The sequence below is a fragment of the Phyllobates terribilis genome, unplaced genomic scaffold (genome assembly GCF_046119375.1).
Source record: "Phyllobates terribilis strain yellow unplaced genomic scaffold, ASM4611937v1 Scaffold_9__5_contigs__length_417890890, whole genome shotgun sequence".
Taxonomy (NCBI): Eukaryota; Metazoa; Chordata; class Amphibia; order Anura; family Dendrobatidae; genus Phyllobates; species Phyllobates terribilis.
Window position 1 is genome coordinate 272,714,008 of NW_027362769.1, and position 19,652 is coordinate 272,733,659.

Genomic DNA, 19,652 nt, shown 5'->3' on the forward strand with positions numbered 1-19,652 from the left:
TACCACCGTGGGATATATATTCTACTCACACACATTTGGAACTCTCCTGGGGTACCCTCACACATATTATTCCCTCATTTAGTGGATATTTTCACAAAAAAGTGAAATTTTCAAAAATCCAAAATATCCGCTGAAAACGACTAAATATCAAGGATTCATTGGGCGAATCGCTCTGGAACTGAAATCGGAACGCTCACTGACATTTTCCCTATCTGAAAGTCTGATAAACGCCGGAAAAATGACTAAGTCCAAAAAAAATTTTTTTAAAACTTTTTTCAATTTTACCCCCGTGGGATATATATTCTACCCACACACATTTGGAACTCTCCTGGGGTACCCTCACACATATTATTCCCTCATTTAGTGGATATTTTCACCAAAAAGTGAATTTTTCAAAAATCCAGAAAATTTGCTGAAAATGACTAAATATCAAGGACTCATTGGGCGAATCGCTCTGGAACTGAAATCGGAACGCTCACTGACATTTGCCCTATCTGAAAGTCTGTTAAACGCCGGAAAAATGACTAAGTCCAAAAAAAAATTTTTTTCAACTTTTTTCAATTTTACCACCGTGGGATATATATTCTTCCCACACACATTTGGAACTCTCCTGGGCTACCCTCACACATATTATTCCCTCATTCAGTGGATATTTTCACAAAAAAGTGAAATTTTCAAAAATCCAAAATATTCGCTGAAAACGACTAAATATCAAGGACTCATTGGGCGAATCGCTCTGGAACTGAAATCGGAACGCTCACTGACATTTGCCCTATCTGAAAGTCTGATAAACGCCGGAAAAATGACTAAGTCCAAAAAAAAAGTATTTTTCAACTTTTTTCAGTTTTACCCCCGTGGGATATATATTCTACCCACACACATTTGGAAGTCTCCTGGGCTACCCTCACACATATTATTCCCTCATTTAGTGGATATTTTCACAAAAAAGTTAATTTTTCAAAAATCCAGAAAATTGGCTGAAAATTACTAAATATCAAGGACTCATTGGGCGAATTGCTCTGGAACTGAAATCGGAATGCTCACTAACATTTGCCCTATCTGAAAGTCTGATAAACGCCGGAAAAATGGCTAAGTGCAAAAAAAAATTTTTTTTCAACTTTTTTAAATTTTACCCCCGGGGGATATATATTTTACCCACACACATTTGGAACTCTCCTGGGGTACCCTCACACATATTATTCCCTCATTTAGTGGATATTTTCACAAAAAAGTGAAATTTTCAAAAATCCAAAATATTCGCTGAAAACGACTAAATATCAAGGACTCATTGGGTGAATCGCTCTGGAACTGAAATCGGAACGCTCACTGACATTTGCCCTATCTGAAAGTCTGAGAAACGCCGGAAAAATGACTAAGTCCAAAAAAAAATTATTTGAACTTTTTTCAATTTTACCCCTGTGGGATATATATTCTTCCCACACACATTTGGAACTCTCCTGGGCTACCCTCACACATATTATTCCCTCATTTAGTGGATATTTTCACAAAAAAGTGAATTTTTCAAAAATCCAGAAAATTGGCTGATAATGACTAAATATCAAGGACTCATTGGGCGAATCGCTCTGGAACTGAAATCGGAACGCTCACTGACATTTGCCCTATCTGAAAGTCTGATAAACGCCGGAAAAATGACTAAGTCCAAAAAAAATTTGTTTTAAACTTTTTTCAATTTTACCCCCGTGGGATATATATTCTACCCACACACATTTGGAACTCTCCTGGGGTACCCTCACACATATTATTCCCTCATTTAGTGGATATTTTCACAAAAAAGTGAAATTTTCAAAAATCCAGAAAATTGGCTGAAAATTACTAAATATCAAGGACTCATTGGGCGAATCGCTCTGGAACTGAAATCGGAACGCTCACTAACATTTGCCCTATCTGAAAGTCTGATAAACGCCGGAAAAATGGCTAAGTGCAAAAAAAAATTTTTTTTCAACTTTTTTAAATTTTACCCCCGGGGGATATATATTTTACCCACACACATTTGGAACTCTCCTGGGGTACCCTCACACATATTATTCCCTCATTTAGTGGATATTTTCACAAAAAAGTGAATTTTTCAAAAATCCAGAAAATTGGCTGGAAACGACTAAATATCAAGGACTCATTGGGTGAATCGCTCTGGAACTGAAATCGGAACGCTCACTGACATTTGCCCTATCTGAAAGTCTGATAAACGCCGGAAAAATGACTAAGTCCCAAAAAAAATTTTTTTTCAACTTTTTTCAATTTTACCCCCGTGGGATATATATTCTACCCACACACATTTGGAACTCTTCTGGGGTACCCTCACACATATTATTCCCTCATTTAGTGGATATTTTCACAAAAAAGTGAAATTTTCAAAAATCCAAAATATTGGCTGAAAACGACTAAATATCAAGGACTCATTGGGCGAATCGCTCTGGAACTGAAATCGGAACGCTCACTGACATTTGCCCTATCTGAAAGTCTGTTAAACGCCGGAAAAATGAATAAGTCCAAAAAAAAATTTTTTTCAACTTTTTTCAATTTTACCACCGTGGGATATATATTCTACTCACACACATTTGGAACTCTCCTGGGGTACCCTCACACATATTATTCCCTCATTTAGTGGATATTTTCACAAAAAAGTGAATTTTTCAAAAATCCAGAAAATTGGCTGAAAATGACTAAATATCAAGGACTCATTGGGCGAATCGCTCTGGAACTGAAATCGGAACGCTCACTGACATTTGGCCTTTCTGAAAGTCTGATAAACGCCGGAAAAATTACTAAGTCCAAAAAAAAATTTTTTTAAACTTTTTTCAATTTTACCCCCGTGGGATATATGTTCTACTCACACACATTTGGAACTCTCCTGGGGTACCCTCACACATATTATTCCCTCATTTAGTGGATATTTTCACAAAAAAGTGAAATTTTCAGAAATCCAAAATATTGGCTGAAAACGACTACATATCATGGACTCATTGGGCGAATCGCTCTGGAACTGAAATCGGAACGCTCACTGACATTTGCCCAATCTGAAAGTCTGATAAACGCCGGAAAAATGACTAAGTCCAAAAAAAAAAAATGTTTCAACTTTTTTCAGTTTTACCCCCGTGGGATATATATTTTACCCACACACATTTGGAACTCTCCTGGGGTACCCTCACACATATTATTCCCTCATTTAGTGGATATTTTCACAAAAAAGTGAATTTTTCAAAAATCCAGAAAATTGGCTGGAAACGACTAAATATCAAGGACTCATTGGGTGAATCGCTCTGGAACTGAAATCGGAACGCTCACTGACATTTGCCCTATCTGAAAGTCTGATAAACGCCGGAAAAATGACTAAGTCCCAAAAAAAATTTTTTTTCAACTTTTTTCAATTTTACCCCCGTGGGATATATATTCTACCCACACACATTTGGAACTCTTCTGGGGTACCCTCACACATATTATTCCCTCATTTAGTGGATATTTTCACAAAAAAGTGAAATTTTCAAAAATCCAAAATATTGGCTGAAAACGACTAAATATCAAGGAATCATTGGGCGAATCGCTCTGGAACTGAAATCGGAACGCTCACTGACATTTGCCCTATCTGAAAGTCTGATAAACGCCGGAAAAATGACTAAGTCCAAAAAAAAAGTATTTTTCAACTTTTTTCAGTTTTACCCCCGTGGGATATATATTCTACCCACACACATTTGGAACTCTCCTGGGCTACCCTCACACATATTATTCCCTCATTTAGTGGATATTTTCACAAAAAAGTTAATTTTTCAAAAATCCAGAAAATTGGCTGAAAATTACTAAATATCAAGGACTCATTGGGCGAATCGCTCTGGAACTGAAATCGGAATTCTCACTGACATTTGCCCTATCTGAAAGTCTGATAAACGCCGGAAAAATGGCTAAGTGCAAAAAAAAATTTTTTTCAACTATTTTAAATTTTACCCCCGGGGGATATATATTTTACCCACACACATTTGGAACTCTCCTGGGGTACCCTCACACATATTATTCCCTCATTTAGTGGATATTTTCACAAAAAAGTGAATTTTTCAAAAATCCAGAAAATTGGCTGGAAATGACTAAATATCAAGGACTCATTGGGCAAATCGCTCTGGAACTGAAATCGGAACGCTCACTGACATTTGCCCTATCTGAAAGTCTGATAAACGCCGGAAAAATGAGTAAGTCCAAAAAAAAATATTTTTCAACTTTTTTCAATTTTACCCCCGTGGGATATATATTCTACTCACACACATTTGGAACTCTCCTGGGCTACTCTCACACATATTATTCCCTCATTTAGTGGATATTTTCACAAAAAAGTGAATTTTTCAAAAATCCAGAAAATTGGCTGAAAATGACTAAATATCAAGGACTCATTGGGCGAATCGCTCTGTAACTGAAATCGGAACGCTCACTGCCATTTGCCTTATCTGAAAGTCTGATAAACGCCGGAAAAATGACTAAGTCCAAAAAAAAATATTTTTCAACTTTTTTCAATTTTACCCCCGTGGGATATATATTCTGCCCACACACATTTGGAACTCTCCTGGGGTACCCTCACACATATTATTCCCTCATTTAGTGGATATTTTCACAAAAAAGTGAATTTTTCAAAAATCCAAAATATTGGCTGAAAACGACTAAATATCAAGGACTCATTGGGCGAATCGCTCTGGAACTGAAATCGGAACGCTCACTGACATTTGCCCTATCTGAAAGTCTGATAAACGCCGAAAAAAATGACTAAGTCCAAAAAAAAAATTTTTTCAACTTTTTTCAATTTTACCCCCGTGGGATATATATTCTACCCACACACATTTGGAACTCTCCTGGGCTACCCTCACACATATTATTCCCTCATTTAGTGGATATTTTCGCAAAAAAGTGAATTTTTCCAAAATCCAGAAAATTGGCTGAAAATGACTAAATATCAAGGACTCATTGGGCGAATCGCTCTGGAACTGAAATCGGAACGCTCACTGACATTTGCCCTATCTGAAAGTCTGTGAAACGCCGGAAAAATGACTAAGTCCAAAAAAAATTTTTTTTAAACTTTTTTCAATTTTACCCCCGTGGGATATATATTCTACCCACACACATTTGGAACTCTCCTGGGGTACCCTCACACATATTATTCCCTCATTTAGTGGATATTTTCACAAAAAAGTGAATTTTTCAAAAATCCAGAAAATTGGCTGAAAATGACTAAATATCAAGGACTCATTGGGCGAATCGCTCTGGAACTGAAATCGGAATGCTCACTGACATTTGCCCTATCTGAAAGTCTGATAAACGCCGGAACAATGGCTAAGTCCAAAAAATAATTTTTTTCAACTTTTTTCAATTTTACCCCCGTGGGATATATATTTTACCCACACACATTTGGAACTCTCCTGGGGTACCCTCACACATATTATTCCCTCATTTAGTGGATATTTTCACAAAAAAGTGAATTTTTCAAAAATCCAGAAAATTGGCTGGAAATGACTAAATATCAAGGACTCATTGGGCGAATCGCTCTGGAACTGAAATCGGAACGCTCACTGACATTTGCCCTATCTGAAAGTCTGATTAACGCCGGAAAAATGACTAAGTCCCAAAAAGAATTTTTTTTCAACTTTTTTCAATTTTACCCCCGTGGGATATATATTCTACCCACACACATTTGGAACTCTTCTGGGGTACCCTCACACATATTATTCCCTCATTTTGTGGATATTTTCACAAAAAAGTGAAATTTTCAAAAATCCAAAATATTGGCTGAAAACGACTAAATATCAAGGACTCATTGGGCGAATCGCTCTGTAACTGAAATCGGAACGCTCACTGCCATTTGCCCTATCTGAAAGTCTGATAAACGCCGGAAAAATGACTAAGTACAAAAAAAAATATTTTTCAACTTTTTTCAATTTTACCCCCGTGGGATATATATTCTGCCCACACACATTTGGAACTCTCCTGGGGTACCCTCACACATATTATTCCCTCATTTAGTGGATATTTTCTCAAAAAAGTGAATTTTTCAAAAATCCAAAATATTGGCTGAAAACGACTAAATATAAAGGACTCATTGGGCGAATCGCTCTGGAACTGAAATCGGAACGCTCACTGACATTTGCCCTATCTGAAAGTCTGTTAAACGCCGGAAAAATGGCTAACTGCAAAAAAAAAATTTTTTTCAACTTTTTTCAATTTTACCCCCGTGGGATATATATTCTACTCACACACATTTGGAACTCTCCTGGGCTACCCTCACACATATTATTCCCTCATTTAGTGGATATTTTCACAAAAAAAGTGAATTTTTCAAAAATCCAGAAAATTGGCTGAAAATGACTAAATAGCAAGGACTTATTGGGCGAATCGCTCTGGAACTGAAATCGGAACGCTCACTGACATTTGCCCTATCTGAAAGTCTGATAAACGCCGAAAAAAATGACTAAGTCCAAAAAAAAAATGTTTTCAACTTTTTTCAATTTTACCCCCGTGGGATATATATTCTACCCACACACATTTGGAACTCTCCTGGGCTACCCTCACACATATTATTCCCTCATTTAGTGGATATTTTCGCAAAAAAGTGAATTTTTCAAAAATCCAGAAAATTGGCTGAAAATGACTAAATATCAAGGACTCATTGGGCGAATCGCTCTGGAACTGAAATCGGAACGCTCACTGACATTTGCCCTATCTGAAAGTCTGTGAAACGCCGGAAAAATGACTAAGTCCAAAAAAAATTTTTTTCAACTTTTTTCAATTTTACCCCCGTGGGATATATATTTTACCCACACACATTTGGAACTCTCCTGGGGTACCCTCACACATATTATTCCCTCATTTAGATGATATTTTCACAAAAAAAGTGAATTTTTCAAAAATCCAGAAAATTGGCTGAAAACGACTAAATATCAAGGACTCATTGGGCGAATCGCTCTGGAACTGAAATCGGAACGCTCACTGACATTTGCCCTATCTGAAAGTCTGATAAACGCCGGAAAAAATGACTAAGTCCAAAAAAAAAATTTTTTCAACTTTTTTCAATTTTACCCCCGTGGGATATATATTCTACCCACACACATTTGGAACTCTCCTGGGCTACCCTCACACATATTATTCCCTCATTTAGTGGATATTTTCGCAAAAAAGTGAATTTTTCAAAAATCCAGAAATTTGGCTGAAAATGACTAAATATCAAGGACTCATTGGGCGAATCGCTCTGGAACTGAAATCGGAACGCTCACTGACATTTGCCCTATCTGAAAGTCTGATAAACGCCGGAACAATGGCTAAGTCCAAAAAATAATTTTTTTCAACTTTTTTCAATTTTACCCCCGTGGGATATGTATTTTACCCACACACATTTGGAACTCTCCTGGGGTACCCTCACACATATTATTCCCTCATTTAGTGGATATTTTCACAAAAAAGTGAATTTTTCAAAAATCCAGAAAATTGGCTGAAAATGACTAAATATCAAGGACTCATTGGGCGAATCGCTCTGGAACTGAAATCGGAACGCTCACTGACATTTGCCCTATCTGAAAGTCTGATAAACGCCGGAAAAATGACTAAGTCCCAAAAAAAATTTTTTTTCAACTTTTTTCAATTTTACCCCCGTGGGATATATATTCTACCCACACACATTTGGAACTCTTCTGGGGTACCCTCACACATATTATTCCCTCATTTAGTGGATATTTTCACAAAAAAGTTAATTTTTCAAAAATCCAGAAAATTGGCTGAAAATTTCTAAATATCAAGGACTCATTGGGCGAATCGCTCTGGAACTGAAATCGGAATGCTCACTGACATTTGCCCTATCTGAAAGTCTGATAAACGCCGGAAAAATGGCTAAGTGCAAAAAAAAATTTTTTTCAACTATTTTAAATTTTACCCCCGGGGGATATATATTCTACTCACACACATTTGGAACTCTCCTGGGCTACTCTCACACATATTGTTCCCTCATTTAGTGGATATTTTCACAAAAAAGTGAATTTTTCAAAAATCCAGAAAATTGGCTGAAAATGACTAAATATCAAGGACTCATTGGGCGAATCGCTCTGGAACTGAAATCGGAATGCTCACTGACATTTGCCCTATCTGAAAGTCTGATAAACGCCGGAACAATGGCTAAGTCCAAAAAATAATTTTTTTCAACTTTTTTCAATTTTACCCCCGTGGGATATATATTTTACCCACACACATTTGGAACTCTCCTGGGGTACCCTCACACATATTATTCCCTCATTTAGTGGATATTTTCACAAAAAAGTGAATTTTTCAAAAATCCAGAAAATTGGCTGGAAATGACTAAATATCAAGGACTCATTGGGCGAATCGCTCTGGAACTGAAATCGGAACGCTCACTGACATTTGCCCTATCTGAAAGTCTGATAAACGCCGGAAAAATGACTAAGTCCCAAAAAAAATTTTTTTTCAACTTTTTTCAATTTTACCCCCGTGGGATATATATTCTACCCACACACATTTGGAACTCTCCTGGGGTACCCTCACACATATTATTCCCTCATTTAGTGGATATTTTCACAAAAAAGTGAATTTTTCAAAAATCCAGAAAATTGGCTGGAAATGACTAAATATCAAGGACTCATTGGGCGAATCGCTCTGGAACTGAAATCGGAACGCTCACTGACATTTGCCCTATCTGAAAGTCTGATTAACGCCGGAAAAATGACTAAGTCCCAAAAAGAATTTTTTTTCAACTTTTTTCAATTTTACCCCCGTGGGATATATATTCTACCCACACACATTTGGAACTCTTCTGGGGTACCCTCACACATATTATTCCCTCATTTTGTGGATATTTTCACAAAAAAGTGAATTTTTCAAAAATCCAGAAAATTGGCTGAAAATGACTAAATATCAAGGACTCATTGGGCGAATCGCTCTGTAACTGAAATCGGAACACTCACTGCCATTTGCCCTATCTGAAAGTCTGATAAACGCCGGAAAAATGACTAAGTACAAAAAAAAATATTTTTCAACTTTTTTCAATTTTACCCCCGTGGGATATATATTCTGCCCACACACATTTGGAACTCTCCTGGGGTACCCTCACACATATTATTCCCTCATTTAGTGGATATTTTCACAAAAAAGTGAATTTTTCAAAAATCCAAAATATTGGCTGAAAACGACTAAATATAAAGGACTCATTGGGCGAATCGCTCTGGAACTGAAATCGGAACGCTCACTGACATTTGCCCTATCTGAAAGTCTGTTAAACGCCGGAAAAATGGCTAACTGCAAAAAAAAATTTTTTTCAACTTTTTTCAATTTTACCCCCGTGGGATATATATTCTACTCACACACATTTGGAACTCTCCTGGGCTACCCTCACACATATTATTCCCTCATTTAGTGGATATTTTCACAAAAAAAGTGAATTTTTCAAAAATCCAGAAAATTGGCTGAAAATGACTAAATAGCAAGGACTTATTGGGCGAATCGCTCTGGAACTGAAATCGGAACGCTCACTGACATTTGCCCTATCTGAAAGTCTGATAAACGCCGAAAAAAATGACTAAGTCCAAAAAAAAAATTTTTTCAACTTTTTTCAATTTTACCCCCGTGGGATATATATTCTACCCACACACATTTGGAACTCTCCTGGGCTACCCTCACACATATTATTCCCTCATTTAGTGGATATTTTCGCAAAAAAGTGAATTTTTCAAAAATCCAGAAAATTGGCTGAAAATGACTAAATATCAAGGACTCATTGGGCGAATCGCTCTGGAACTGAAATCGGAACGCTCACTGACATTTGCCCTATCTGAAAGTCTGTGAAACGCCGGAAAAATGACTAAGTCCAAAAAAAATTTTTTTTAAACTTTTTTCAATTTTACCCCCGTGGGATATATATTCTACCCACACACATTTGGAACTCTCCTGGGGTACCCTCACACATATTATTCCCTCATTTAGTGGATATTTTCACAAAAAAGTGAATTTTTCAAAAATCCAGAAAATTGGCTGAAAATGACTAAATATCAAGGACTCATTGGGCGAATCGCTCTGGAACTGAAATCGGAATGCTCACTGACATTTGCCCTATCTGAAAGTCTGATAAACGCCGGAACAATGGCTAAGTCCAAAAAATAATTTTTTTCAACTTTTTTCAATTTTACCCCCGTGGGATATATATTTTACCCACACACATTTGGAACTCTCCTGGGGTACCCTCACACATATTATTCCCTCATTTAGATGATATTTTCACAAAAAAGTGAATTTTTCAAAAATCCAGAAAATTGGCTGAAAACGACTAAATATCAAGGACTCATTGGGCGAATCGCTCTGGAACTGAAATCGGAACGCTCACTGACATTTGCCCTATCTGAAAGTCTGATAAACGCCGGAAAAAATGACTAAGTCCAAAAAAAAAATTTTTTCAACTTTTTTCAATTTTACCCCCGTGGGATATATATTCTACCCACACACATTTGGAACTCTCCTGGGCTACCCTCACACATATTATTCCCTCATTTAGTGGATATTTTCGCAAAAAAGTGAATTTTTCAAAAATCCAGAAATTTGGCTGAAAATGACTAAATATCAAGGACTCATTGGGCGAATCGCTCTGGAACTGAAATCGGAACGCTCACTGACATTTGCCCTATCTGAAAGTCTGATAAACGCCGGAACAATGGCTAAGTCCAAAAAATAATTTTTTTCAACTGTTTTGAATTTTACCCCCGTGGGATATGTATTTTACCCACACACATTTGGAACTCTCCTGGGGTACCCTCACACATATTATTCCCTCATTTAGTGGATATTTTCACAAAAAAGTGAATTTTTCAAAAATCCAGAAAATTGGCTGAAAATGACTAAATATCAAGGACTCATTGGGCGAATCGCTCTGGAACTGAAATCGGAACGCTCACTGACGTTTGCCCTATCTGAAAGTCTGTGAAACGCCGGAAAAATGACTAAGTCCAAAAAAAATTTTTTTTAAACTTTTTTCAATTTTACCCCCGTGGGATATATATTCTATCCACACACATTTGGAACTCTCCTGGGGTACTCTCACACATATTATTCCCTCATTTAGTGGATATTTTCACAAAAAAGTGAATTTTTCAAAAATCCAGAAAATTGGCTGAAAATGACTAAATATCAAGGACTCATTGGGCGAATCGCTCTGGAACTGAAATCGGAATGCTCACTGACATTTGCCCTATCTGAAAGTCTGATAAACGCCGGAAAAATGGCTAAGTGAAAAAAAAAAATTTTTCAACTATTTTAAATTTTACCCCCGGGGGATATATATTTTACCCACACACATTTGGAACTCTCCTGGGGTACCCTCACACATATTATTCCCTCATTTAGTGGATATTTTCACAAAAAAGTGAATTTTTCAAAAATCCAAAATATTGGCTGAAAACGACTAAATATCAAGGACTCATTGGGCGAATCGCTCTGGAACTGAAATCGGAACGCTCACTGACATTTGCCCTATCTGAAAGTCTGATAAACGCCGGAAAAATGGCTAAGTCCAAAAAATAATTTTTTTCAACTTTTTTCAATTTTACCCCCGTAGGATATATATTCTACCCACACACATTTGGAACTCTCCTGGGCTACCCTCACACATATTATTCCCTCATTTAGTGGATATTTTCACAAAAAACTGAAATTTTCAAAAATCCAGAATATTGGCTGAAAACGACTAAATATCAAGGACTCATTGGGCGAATCGCTCTGGAACTGAAATCGGAACGCTCACTGACATTTGCCCTATCTGAAAGTCTGTTAAACGCCGGAAAAATGGCTAAGTGCAAAAAAAAATTTTTTTCAACTTTTTTCAATTTTACCCCCGTGGGATATATATTCTACTCACACACATTTGGAACTCTCCTGGGCTACCCTCACACATATTATTCCCTCATTTAGTGGATATTTTCACAAAAAAAGTGAATTTTTCAAAAATCCAGAAAATTGGCTGAAAATGACTAAATAGCAAGGACTTATTGGGCGAATCGCTCTGGAACTGAAATCGGAATGCTCACTGACATTTGCCCTATCTGAAAGTCTGATAAACGCCGGAACAATGGCTAAGTCCAAAAAATAATTTTTTTCAACTTTTTTCAATTTTACCCCCGTGGGATATATATTTTACCCACACACATTTGGAACTCTCCTGGGGTACCCTCACACATATTATTCCCTCATTTAGTGGATATTTTCACAAAAAAGTGAATTTTTCAAAAATCCAAAATATTGGCTGAAAACGACTAAATATCAAGGACTCATTGGGCGAATCGCTCTGGAACTGAAATCGGAACGCTCACTGACATTTGCCCTATCTGAAAGTCTGTTAAACGCCGGAAAAATGGCTAAGTGCAAAAAAAAATTTTTTTCAACTTTTTTCAATTTTACCCCCGTGGGATATATATTCTACTCACACACATTTGGAACTCTCCTGGGCTACCCTCACACATATTATTCCCTCATTTAGTGGATATTTTCACAAAAAAAGTGAATTTTTCAAAAATCCAGAAAATTGGCTGAAAATGACTAAATAGCAAGGACTTATTGGGCGAATCGCTCTGGAACTGAAATCGGAATGCTCACTGACATTTGCCCTATCTGAAAGTCTGATAAACGCCAAAAAAAATGACTAAGTCCAAAAAAAAAATTTTTTCAACTTTTTTCAATTTTACCCCCGTGGGATATATATTCTACCCACACACATTTGGAACTCTCCTGGGCTACCCTCACACATATTATTCCCTCATTTAGTGGATATTTTCGCAAAAAAGTGAATTTTTCAAAAATCCAGAAAATTGGCTGAAAATGACTAAATATCAAGGACTCATTGGGCGAATCGCTCTGGAACTGAAATCGGAACGCTCACTGAAATTTGCCCTATCTGAAAGTCTGTGAAACGCCGGAAAAATGACTAAGTCCAAAAAAAATTTTTTTTAAACTTTTTTCAATTTTACCCCCGTGGGATATATATTCTACCCACACACATTTGGAACTCTCCTGGGGTACCCTCACACATATTATTCCCTCATTTAGTGGATATTTTCACAAAAAAGTGAATTTTTCAAAAATCCAGAAAATTGGCTGAAAATGACTAAATATCAAGCACTCATTGGGCGAATCGCTCTGGAACTGAAATCGGAATGCTCACTGACATTTGCCCTATCTGAAAGTCTGATAAACGCCGGAACAATGGCTAAGTCCAAAAAATAATTTTTTTCAACTTTTTTCAATTTTACCCCCGTGGGATATATATTTTACCCACACACATTTGGAACTCTCCTGGGGTACCCTCACACATATTATTCCCTCATTTAGATGATATTTTCACAAAAAAGTGAATTTTTCAAAAATCCAGAAAATTGGCTGAAAACGACTAAATATCAAGGACTCATTGGGCGAATCGCTCTGGAACTGAAATCGGAACGCTCACTGACATTTGCCCTATCTGAAAGTCTGATAAACGCCGGAAAAAATGACTAAGTCCAAAAAAAAAATTTTTTCAACTTTTTTCAATTTTACCCCCGTGGGATATATATTCTACCCACACACATTTGGAACTCTCCTGGGCTACCCTCACACATATTATTCCCTCATTTAGTGGATATTTTCACAAAAAAGTGAATTTTTCAAAAATCCAGAAATTTGGCTGAAAATGACTAAATATCAAGGACTCATTGGGCGAATCGCTCTGGAACTGAAATCGGAACGCTCACTGACATTTGCCCTATCTGAAAGTCTGTGAAAGGCCGGAAAAATGACTAAGTCCAAAAAAAATTTTTTTAAAACTTTTTTCAATTTTACCCCCGTGGGATATATATTCTACCCACACACATTTGGAACTCTCCTGGGGTACTCTCACACATATTATTCCCTCATTTAGTGGATATTTTCACAAAAAAGTGAATTTTTCAAAAATCCAGAAAATTGGCTGAAAATGACTAAATATCAAGGACTCATTGGGCGAATCGCTCTGTAACTGAAATCGGAACGCTCACTGACATTTGCCCTATCTGAAAGTCTAATAAACGCCGGAAAAATGACTAAGTCCAAAAAAAAATATTTTTCAACTTTTTTCAATTTTACCCCCGTGGGATATATATTCTGCCCACACACATTTGGAACTCTCCTGGGGTACCCTCACACATATTATTCCCTCATTTAGTGGATATTTTCACAAAAAAGTGAATTTTTCAAAAATCCAGAAAATTGGCTGAAAACGACTAAATATCAAGGACTCATTGGGCGAATCGCTCTGTAACTGAAATCGGAACGCTCACTGACGTTTGCCCTATCTGAAAGTCTGTGAAACGCCGGAAAAATGACTAAGTCCAAAAAAAATTTTTTTTAAACTTTTTTCAATTTTACCCCCGTGGGATATATATTCTACCCACACACATTTGGAACTCTCCTGGGGTACTCTCACACATATTATTCCCTCATTTAGTGGATATTTTCACAAAAAAGTGAATTTTTCAAAAATCCAAAATATTGGCTGAAAACGCCTAAATATCAAGGACTCATTGGGCGAATCGCTCTGGAACTGAAATCGGAACGCTCACTGACATTTGCCCTATCTGAAAGTCTGATAAACGCCGGAAAAATGACTAAGTCCAAAAAATAATTTTTTTCAACTTTTTCAATTTTACCCCCGTAGGATATATATTCTACCCACACACATTTGGAACTCTCCTGGGCTACCCTCACACATATTATTCCCTCATTTAGTGGATATTTTCACAAAAAACTGAAATTTTCAAAAATCCAAAATATTGGCTGAAAACGACAAAATATCAAGGACTCATTGGGCGAATCGCTCTGGAACTGAAATCGGAACGCTCACTGACATTTGCCCTATCTGAAAGTCTGATAAATGCCGGAACAATGGCTAAGTCCAAAAAATAATTTTTTTCAACTTTTTTCAAATTTACCCCCGTGGGATATGTATTTTACCCACACACATTTGGAACTCTCCTGGGGTACCCTCACACATATTATTCCCTCATTTAGTGGATATTTTCACAAAAAAGTGAATTTTTCAAAAATCCAGAAAATTGGCTGAAAACGACTAAATATCAAGGACTCATTGGGCAAATCGCTCTGGAACTGAAATCGGAACGCTCACTGACATTTGCCCTATCTGAAAGTCTGATAAACGCCGGAAAAATGGCTAAGTCCAAAAAATAATTTTTTTCAACTTTTTTCAATTTTACCCCCGTAGGATATATATTTTACCCACACACATTTGGAACTCTCCTGGGGTACCCTCACACATATTATTCCCTCATTTAGTGGATATTTTCACAAAAAAGTGAAATTTTCAAATATCCAAAATATTGGCTGAAAACGACTAAATATCAAGGACTCATTGGGCGAATCGCTCTGGAACTGAAATCGGAACGCTCACTGACATTTGCCCTATCTGAAAGTCTGATAAACGCCGGAAAAAATGACTAAGTCCAAAAAAAAAATTTTTTCAACTTTTTTCAATTTTACCCCCGTGGGATATATATTCTACCCACACACATTTGGAACTCTCCTGGGCTACCCTCACACATATTATTCCCTCATTTAGTGGATATTTTCGCAAAAAAGTGAATTTTTCAAAAATCCAGAAATTTGGCTGAAAATGACTAAATATCAAGGACTCATTGGGCGAATCGCTCTGGAACTGAAATCGCAACGCTCACTGACATTTGCCCTATCTGAAAGTCTAATAAACGCCGGAAAAATGACTAAGTCCAAAAAAAAATATTTTTCAACTTTTTTCAATTTTACCCCCGTGGGATATATATTCTGCCCACACACATTTGGAACTCTCCTGGGGTACCCTCACACATATTATTCCCTCATTTAGTGGATATTTTCACAAAAAAGTGAATTTTTCAAAAATCCAGAAAATTGGCTGAAAACGACTAAATATCAAGGACTCATTGGGCGAATCGCTCTGGAACTGAAATCGGAACGCTCACTGACATTTGCCCTATCTGAAAGTCTGATAAACGCCGGAAAAATGGCTAAGTCCAAAAAATAATTTTTTTCAACTTTTTTCAATTTTACCCCCGTAGGATATATATTCTACCCACACACATTTGGAACTCTCCTGGGCTACCCTCACACATATTATTCCCTCATTTAGTGGATATTTTCACAAAAAACTGAAATTTTCAAAAATCCAGAATATTGGCTGAAAACGACTAAATATCAAGGACTCATTGGGCGAATCGCTCTGGAACTGAAATCGGAACGCTCACTGACATTTGCCCTATCTGAAAGTCTGTTAAACGCCGGAAAAATGGCTAAGTGCAAAAAAAAATTTTTTTCAACTTTTTTCAATTTTACCCCCGTGGGATATATATTCTACTCACACACATTTGGAACTCTCCTGGGCTACCCTCACACATATTATTCCCTCATTTAGTGGATATTTTCACAAAAAAAGTGAATTTTTCAAAAATCCAGAAAATTGGCTGAAAATGACTAAATAGCAAGGACTTATTGGGCGAATCGCTCTGGAACTGAAATCGGAATGCTCACTGACATTTGCCCTATCTGAAAGTCTGATAAACGCCAAAAAAAATGACTAAGTCCAAAAAAAAAATTTTTTCAACTTTTTTCAATTTTACCCCCGTGGGATATATATTCTACCCACACACATTTGGAACTCTCCTGGGCTACCCTCACACATATTATTCCCTCATTTAGTGGATATTTTCGCAAAAAAGTGAATTTTTCAAAAATCCAGAAAATTGGCTGAAAATGACTAAATATCAAGGACTCATTGGGCGAATCGCTCTGGAACTGAAATCGGAACGCTCACTGACATTTGCCCTATCTGAAAGTCTGTGAAACGCCGGAAAAATGACTAAGTCCAAAAAAAATTTTTTTTAAACTTTTTTCAATTTTACCCCCGTGGGATATATATTCTACCCACACACATTTGGAACTCTCCTGGGGTACCCTCACACATATTATTCCCTCATTTAGTGGATATTTTCACAAAAAAGTGAATTTTTCAAAAATCCAGAAAATTGGCTGAAAATGACTAAATATCAAGCACTCATTGGGCGAATCGCTCTGGAACTGAAATCGGAATGCTCACTGACATTTGCCCTATCTGAAAGTCTGATAAACGCCGGAACAATGGCTAAGTCCAAAAAATAATTTTTTTCAACTTTTTTCAATTTTACCCCCGTGGGATATATATTTTACCCACACACATTTGGAACTCTCCTGGGGTACCCTCACACATATTATTCCCTCATTTAGATGATATTTTCACAAAAAAGTGAATTTTTCAAAAATCCAGAAAATTGGCTGAAAACGACTAAATATCAAGGACTCATTGGGCGAATCGCTCTGGAACTGAAATCGGAACGCTCACTGACATTTGCCCTATCTGAAAGTCTGATAAACGCCGGAAAAAATGACTAAGTCCAAAAAAAAAATTTTTTCAACTTTTTTCAATTTTACCCCCGTGGGATATATATTCTACCCACACACATTTGGAACTCTCCTGGGCTACCCTCACACATATTATTCCCTCATTTAGTGGATATTTTCGCAAAAAAGTGAATTTTTCAAAAATCCAGAAATTTGGCTGAAAATGACTAAATATCAAGGACTCATTGGGCGAATCGCTCTGGAACTGAAATCGGAACGCTCACTGACATTTGCCCTATCTGAAAGTCTGTGAAACGCCGGAAAAATGACTAAGTCCAAAAAAAATTTTTTTAAAACTTTTTTCAATTTTACCCCCGTGGGATATATATTCTACCCACACACATTTGGAACTCTCCTGGGGTACTCTCACACATATTATTCCCTCATTTAGTGGATATTTTCACAAAAAAGTGAATTTTTCAAAAATCCAGAAAATTGGCTGAAAATGACTAAATATCAAGGACTCATTGGGCGAATCGCTCTGTAACTGAAATCGGAACGCTCACTGACATTTGCCCTATCTGAAAGTCTAATAAACGCCGGAAAAATGACTAAGTCCAAAAAAAAATATTTTTCAACTTTTTTCAATTTTACCCCCGTGGGATATATATTCTGCCCACACACATTTGGAACTCTCCTGGGGTACCCTCACACATATTATTCCCTCATTTAGTGGATATTTTCACAAAAAAGTGAATTTTTCAAAAATCCAGAAAATTGGCTGAAAACGACTAAATATCAAGGACTCATTGGGCGAATCGCTCTGTAACTGAAATCGGAACGCTCACTGACGTTTGCCCTATCTGAAAGTCTGTGAAACGCCGGAAAAATGACTAAGTCCAAAAAAAATTTTTTTTAAACTTTTTTCAATTTTACCCCCGTGGGATATATATTCTACCCACACACATTTGGAACTCTCCTGGGGTACTCTCACACATATTATTCCCTCATTTAGTGGATATTTTCACAAAAAAGTGAATTTTTCAAAAATCCAAAATATTGGCTGAAAACGCCTAAATATCAAGGACTCATTGGGCGAATCGCTCTGGAACTGAAATCGGAACGCTCACTGACATTTGCCCTATCTGAAAGTCTGATAAACGCCGGAAAAATGACTAAGTCCAAAAAATAATTTTTTTCAACTTTTTTCAATTTTACCCCCGTAGGATATATATTCTACCCACACACATTTGGAACTCTCCTGGGCTACCCTCACACATATTATTCCCTCATTTAGTGGATATTTTCACAAAAAACTGAAATTTTCAAAAATCCAAAATATTGGCTGAAAACGACAAAATATCAAGGACTCATTGGGCGAATCGCTCTGGAACTGAAATCGGAACGCTCACTGACATTTGCCCTATCTGAAAGTCTGATAAATGCCGGAACAATGGCTAAGTCCAAAAAATAATTTTTTTCAACTTTTTTCAAATTTACCCCCGTGGGATATGTATTTTACCCACACACATTTGGAACTCTCCTGGGGTACCCTCACACATATTATTCCCTCATTTAGTGGATATTTTCACAAAAAAGTGAATTTTTCAAAAATCCAGAAAATTGGCTGAAAACGACTAAATATCAAGGAATCATTGGGCAAATCGCTCTGGAACTGAAATCGGAACGCTCACTGACATTTGCCCTATCTGAAAGTCTGATAAACGCCGGAAAAATGGCTAAGTCCAAAAAATAATTTTTTTCAACTTTTTTCAATTTTACCCCCGTAGGATATATATTTTACCCACACACATTTGGAACTCTCCTGGGGTACCCTCACACATATTATTCCCTCATTTAGTGGATATTTTCACAAAAAAGTGAAATTTTCAAATATCCAAAATATTGGCTGAAAACGACTAAATATCAAGGACTCATTGGGCGAATCGCTCTGGAACTGAAATCGGAACGCTCACTGACATTTGCCCTATCTGAAAGTCTGATAAACGCCGGAAAAAATGACTAAGTCCAAAAAAAAAATTTTTTCAACTTTTTTCAATTTTACCCCCGTGGGATATATATTCTACCCACACACATTTGGAACTCTCCTGGGCTACCCTCACACATATTATTCCCTCATTTAGTGGATATTTTCGCAAAAAAGTGAATTTTTCAAAAATCCAGAAATTTGGCTGAAAATGACTAAATATCAAGGACTCATTGGGCGAATC